Below are 6,323 nucleotides of genomic sequence, written 5' to 3'. Positions count from 1 at the left end.
ACTAAATGACCCAATTTTCATGGCATCTGCAATTTTAAGTGAAGTATCTTCTGCTAAACACCAAACAATATTAGATGATTTTGTTCTTGCATGTGCAAAACATTCGTTTGAACAAAGGACCAATTTAGTCTTATAATGCTACGGCGCTAGGGGTAGTCCGTGTTCTATTAAGAACTTGGTAAATAACACCGCTGCATTTATAAAATTCGTGTCCACAGTTGAGTTCTGCTGTAAAAAAAGAAGTTACCTCAGTATTGGAGTTAGTAAAAAGAGCTAATTCAAGGTTTCTTTGTTTTACCACCATGACCAATATTAAAATCCTTTCCACACAGCCTGCAATGGGTGTGAAGCTGCCCTAGAATGGAACACTGTATTATGTAATTCAAATATTCATCTTTAAATTGGGTTTTTGTCTTTTTCTAATCCATCTGTAAAATTATTTGGAAAACATTTTTGCTCTACCATATGCATCTACTAGAATAAATCTTACTTGACTTTTAGCGCTAAATACCTACAGACTGGTTCTGTATCAGATATGAATTAGAACAAAAAATCTGCAAGCAAAGATTGAAACTTAGAAAACCAGTCTGTTCTCTCCTAAGCCATACTGATGCTATAAATAGAAACTGAGGTCAAAAGTTTGAAAATAAAACCAGCATAGGGCAGCTGCTATAAATAGAACATAATACTGTTAGGAAAGTGCATGCAAGGACAGACAAGCATACTCTTATGTTGTAGTTATGTAGAATCAGTCTTTTCTAGAATACGGTCTGAAAGATTAGTGAGATGTTAATAAAAATAAGAAAACAAAATGTTTTGGGAGGGGGACATAATGAAAACACTTAGTCCGAATATGTTCACATGTAATGTGTAATTTTGTGGGGGAAAAGCATAACGATTATGCTAAAAGTGTAATGGTTGGCACGTATGTACAACCACCAATGCTGATAGGTACAAGAAAATCTATTCTGGCTACAGAAATATGTGAAACTTTAAAGACATTGCTTTCTGTGAAAGAATAGAAAAGTACACATCTAAGGCTAGGACCTGTGGCAAACAGCTAGGACTAACATGCCAAATCATCATCCTTGGGTGATATTTATTCCAATGTATGATTTGCACATTATACATACTTTCTTTTATCACACTAACAACATGCACATATTTATTTAATTCAGGTATTTCAGATGGGTTGTTCTTGTACAACATTCAAATTATTTTTTCAGTGTAACATGGGTGAACCAATATATAGCTGATCATATAGTAATGGGAAAAAAAGTCGGGGTTATACAATATATCACTTAGAGGATTCAAATTATGGGACACTTAAAGGGTATAATGGCAGAGAAAACTCAGGCACCAAAGAGCCCTCAATGTGCATACCAATACTGTTTTCAGTGTCCCACACTACCATATCACTGGCACCCCAATTGCACATATTGTGCAAGTAATCCAACTCGCTTCTGAATTGACATTCAAACCTCTGAGAACAAAATGCGTGTTCCCATTAATGTGGCTGCAAGTGTTGCAAGTTTATTACCCATTTTGTATCTTATGGTTTTTCCATCATAGTGACTGCTCTAAAGACGGTTAATACAGAAGGTCAGACTTCTTTTTTTTGTAATCGAAATTACCTTTCCAAACATAGCATTTCTTTCAAACTTCTGCATTTAATGCCCTCTATCTTTAAATATTTATCATGTAATTGATAATATTCCAAGCTGTGGGATTTGTCCTTTGATATTCCTACTGATTTGTTATTGACTGTATCTGAGTTTTACATACATGTGTTATATACTATCCAAGAGTTTATTAAATGCGGACATATTAAACAACAGTTCTTCTTTTCTGATTTGCAGGGTTTGCCCTTCACCAGATAAATAATCTGCTGTCATGACTGAATCTTCTACATGGATCTAGTAAATCAAGTCGACTCTTGATGTCATGGACTGCTTTTGGGTCCATAGAGTGTTTATCAATTATAATGTTATAAGAATGAAGTTCCCTAGCAAAATCATCGTTATCATTATGAATGTATAAATTCACTAGTGTAAATATATATGTATTTTAACCAAAAAAAGATAAGAGACTTATCAGCCCTAGTAATTTCATCTGTTTCTGAGAATACTAAATTCAAAAATTATTTCTGAACAGGGTAGCAACACTAGCCCTATTTCTACATTATGGCTACAAGAACACTTATAATCCCAGCCAATACTTTTCATTCTCAAAGGTAATCTGCATCATATGGAATGCATTCTTTATTTTCAAACCAGATGAAAATGTCTTCTTTTCAAATTAGATGTCTGTTGACCCTTATTGTTTAGTGACAAAATGTTAATCTGGGTATCCATTGTTAAATTCTATTTTGGCTAAAACTTACACAACTTTTATTTAAATATACATCACAAAACCGGTATCAAGAATTGTGCACACATATATCTTGTAATACAAGTTCGTCTACTAAAGTACAAAATGTTTGAAAAGCAGAAATGTGTAGCAAATTGTTATGCATCACTGGGTATGTATGTATATATATATATATATAAATGTTGCCCAGAATAGAGATACATGAGCCTGTCATAAATGGCAGATTTAGTATGCTTATTAAATTTTTATATCTATGCTCAACGGAATGAAGTCAGTTTATCTCAAACTACCCGACAGAATCAATATGACGCTATTATGAATAAAACATGGTTCTCATCACTGCTCAAAATGATTGGTGCCTCTTCTCAGGGATCATTTTTAACCACTTTATGAATTAAAAAGTGACCACCACTGGTCTATGAAACATTTGTAAACAATGATGTTTTTTTTGTTTAAACTTCATATGGAAATCGTTTGCTGCACCATTATTTATACTGGTTATGGGCCCTTACTTTGTCATCAGTTATTTCCCCCTTCCATATTTAAGATACAGTTTTAGATTAATATGTTGTCCATCTTCTTTAAAGAACATTGTAGGTTTTATTATTTGGTATTTAACTTTTCTTACACCAGTTCTAATTTTATAAAATACATTTAAGAATACAATCTAATTGTCTGTAATGGATTTATGTATATCTCATGTGGCTTGATTTAACATACAAATATAAGCATGGGATGTGTCTGGTTGATTGAACTTATCACCCATACATACTATCTCTGATATAATAAACCAGGATAATATATTCTGTATATAGTTTTCCTTTGACACTGACATATGCAACAGTGATGATGTCAATGGCACAAGAAATAATATGCATATTAACTGATGCTTCCAGTTTGTTTTATTTATTGTTTTTAAAAAAAGTTTAATCATGTTTTTTATATTGCAGTGTAATCATTTGTAGCTTCATAATTCTTTATTGTGCACAGAAGAATGTCACGATATTTTCATTACCTGTTTATATATCTATGATGTCTATTAATCTGCTATAGCACAAAGTTTGATAAATTGTTTATCCAACATAGATACTGTCTATAGTTATGTTCAATGGGGACACCTTACAAATAATATTAACATGCCATCATGCCATTCTTTCTCTATTTGAGTTATTCTAAGTTGATGTAGTTTGTCAGTGGCACCTCTGGGGCACATTACTCCTCATACAGTTGAGTTATGCAAGGGATTCTAGATTTTCCTCAAACTCCCTCAATATTTCTTTCACATTTACAAATATATCAAATTCATTTTCTGATCTTCATCTGTCTCTAATATCCCCTTACATGTATAAAACATATTACTATATTCTGAATAGTTCTTGGATGGCTTATGTTTGTATTTGGGAGTATACAACTTTGTCATCAGATAGCAGCTATTAACCAATTTTGTTTACATTTAGATAAGCTGTTTTCTGTTCTTAACCCATTCAGTCAAATCTATGTACCATATTTCCCCTGGTAGTTGTTGTTGTTGTTGTTGTGGGGTTTAATGCCATTTTTCAGCAAACGATAGGCCATACATGGCGGCCAGTATTAATAGTGGAGGAAGAACCCGGGAAAACCTTGGAAAGAACCACCGACCCACGAGAAGCTACTGGCAAGCTTTCTCACATACCCACATTGGCTGAATCTTAGACTCGAACCTGCTCGGACAGAGGTGAGATGGCATTGATCCGTAACAGAGAGCGCTTTAGACCACTCTGCCACTCGGGGCCCCTCCCCTGGTAGTTGATGCTAATCTATGTGCAGTAATAAACACTGAATTCTGTCAAACACCGGTCTTGCACCTTTCTTAAAAACTGTCAAACCCATTAATGCAGACTGTCAAATAAACCTTCATTAAACTATCATTACTAATTTTATTGGGTGGATAAGGAGTAAGTGTCATCATTTGCACAATTTTCAAGTTTCAAAAAGAGAATTTATTCTTCGTATAATAAACCATAACAAGAGATACTGTGATCAATCTCCTTTTGTTGTAACTGAAATCATATATCTATAAATGTATATTTCATACTGAAACACCAAACATCACCCATTAAAAAAAAGTGAAGTTCTATTGCATGTCAGAAAAATATTAAGCATGTATCAGTTGTGCACAGAAAATGCTTGATGACAAATGGCAGCTATACAAACATATCTTTGAATGATTCATACTATATTTTCAAATCACAATTGCAATTTTAATTAAGCTCAGACACGTCCAATCAAGCATGTGTGTGGTGATGCAGGTATGACCTCATTTATTTTGTTATGGGTATATTTGAAAGGAAAAATGCAGTAGTTACATAATGTACACATCTACAAAGTAATTGCAAAGGTGTTAATGCTGTAAATTTTTAAAGTAATATTTGTAACCTAATTTGTTTATCAGTTTTATTGGGTGATTGATAATAAGAGAAAATAATCATTGAAAATCATGATAATAGAATGTCAATATTGTCAAATGAGTAAAGAAAATAGTAAATATTATAAAACTTGTAATAAGTGAATGTTGAATCTAGCAGTAACAAGCCAATGTGCATGGGCATATACGAGTGTGTGTGTGTGTGTGTGTGTGTGTGTGTGTGTACGTACATACATATGTATGTGTGTGTGTGTGTGGCTACATATGTATGGGTATGTGTGTATAATTGTATGTGTGTATAGATATGCACATGTAGAATATGGTTACAATGAATACTTTTTTTGTCTTTTGCTCTCTCTCTCTCGTAGCCAATATTAAATTCTGTATTGGGTTTAAAATCAGAATATAATACTTGCATCAACAGACATTTTAAATGATTGACTGAAATTTGGAGCTGAAAGAACTGGTGCACTCTTAAGTATGGCCTTTAACTTATCAAAAGCCTCCTGACATTTTCAGACATATGAAACTTGGTTTTCTTACTCAATAAATTTGTCAGTCCATGAGGAAACAGAAGCTAATAATATATTCAATGAAAAGAATTAAGTGGTGCATTCAACTAATTGGTACCATCAGTTTAAGTTGCACAACAAAAAACATAAATTATAGTACTGGTAAACAAGAAAGAACTAAGAAATGTCAGTTTTACTGTCAGAATAGAAAATATTTTAAAAATCAAAAATAAAGAAAACAATTCATAAAGTTTATTTCATTAGGTTAAATGGGTCAAGATATTGTTTATAGTAACAAATATTAGACCTGACAACTCAAATCATATTGAAAATTCACAATTAATTCTGAAACAAAATAACTTCGAGATTTTCTGACCTTTTAACATTAACTAATCAGACATAAGCAAAACATTTCACCAAATTGTCTACCAGTCTACACTTTTAGAATCCAACTTTTATCGACTTAACTTCTTGTTCTTACAAAACTCCAATGGACAATAATCTGCCTGACTTTAAGGGGTTTTTTTCTTGTTCTGTATATCATGTGACTGACAATTTGTAATAAATGGAGTGGAAGGATAAGGATATGAAGCATGCAGGAAATGTCAGTATATAAAATACACTATCTGGCATTTCTAAAGCTGATAGTGGGTATCATCTGGTCCTGCTGAAGTGTCATGGGCTTGATTAAGAGAGTCTAGTAACACTCAGAGAGAGTGAAAGGTTTATTGTAATCTACAGCATTAGGATATATGAAACCTTAAGGAACCATTTCTTTCAAATTTTTTACAGTGTAGAATTTGTCAGAATAATTCCCTTGTGGGGAATTTTAAGACAAAGTTTTAACCGAAGTGTTTGAGATTTTTCATCAGTTGTGACCATTTAGAGAAATAGTTTTGGTTGTTTTTACAGACTAATGTATAAAAAAGTAATTTCTTGTTTCCATTTGGGGTAGTATCTCCAGTATGAATTATGTTCTGCCTGGCAATTCACATGAGAGATTTTCTCGGAGCAGGGCATCCACCATGATCTGGGAC

This window comes from Sinohyriopsis cumingii, chromosome 18 (genome assembly GCF_028554795.1).
Source record: "Sinohyriopsis cumingii isolate HCF-2022 chromosome 18, ASM2855479v2, whole genome shotgun sequence".
NCBI lineage: Eukaryota > Metazoa > Mollusca > Bivalvia > Unionida > Unionidae > Sinohyriopsis > Sinohyriopsis cumingii.
This window is presented reverse-complemented; position numbering follows the sequence as displayed.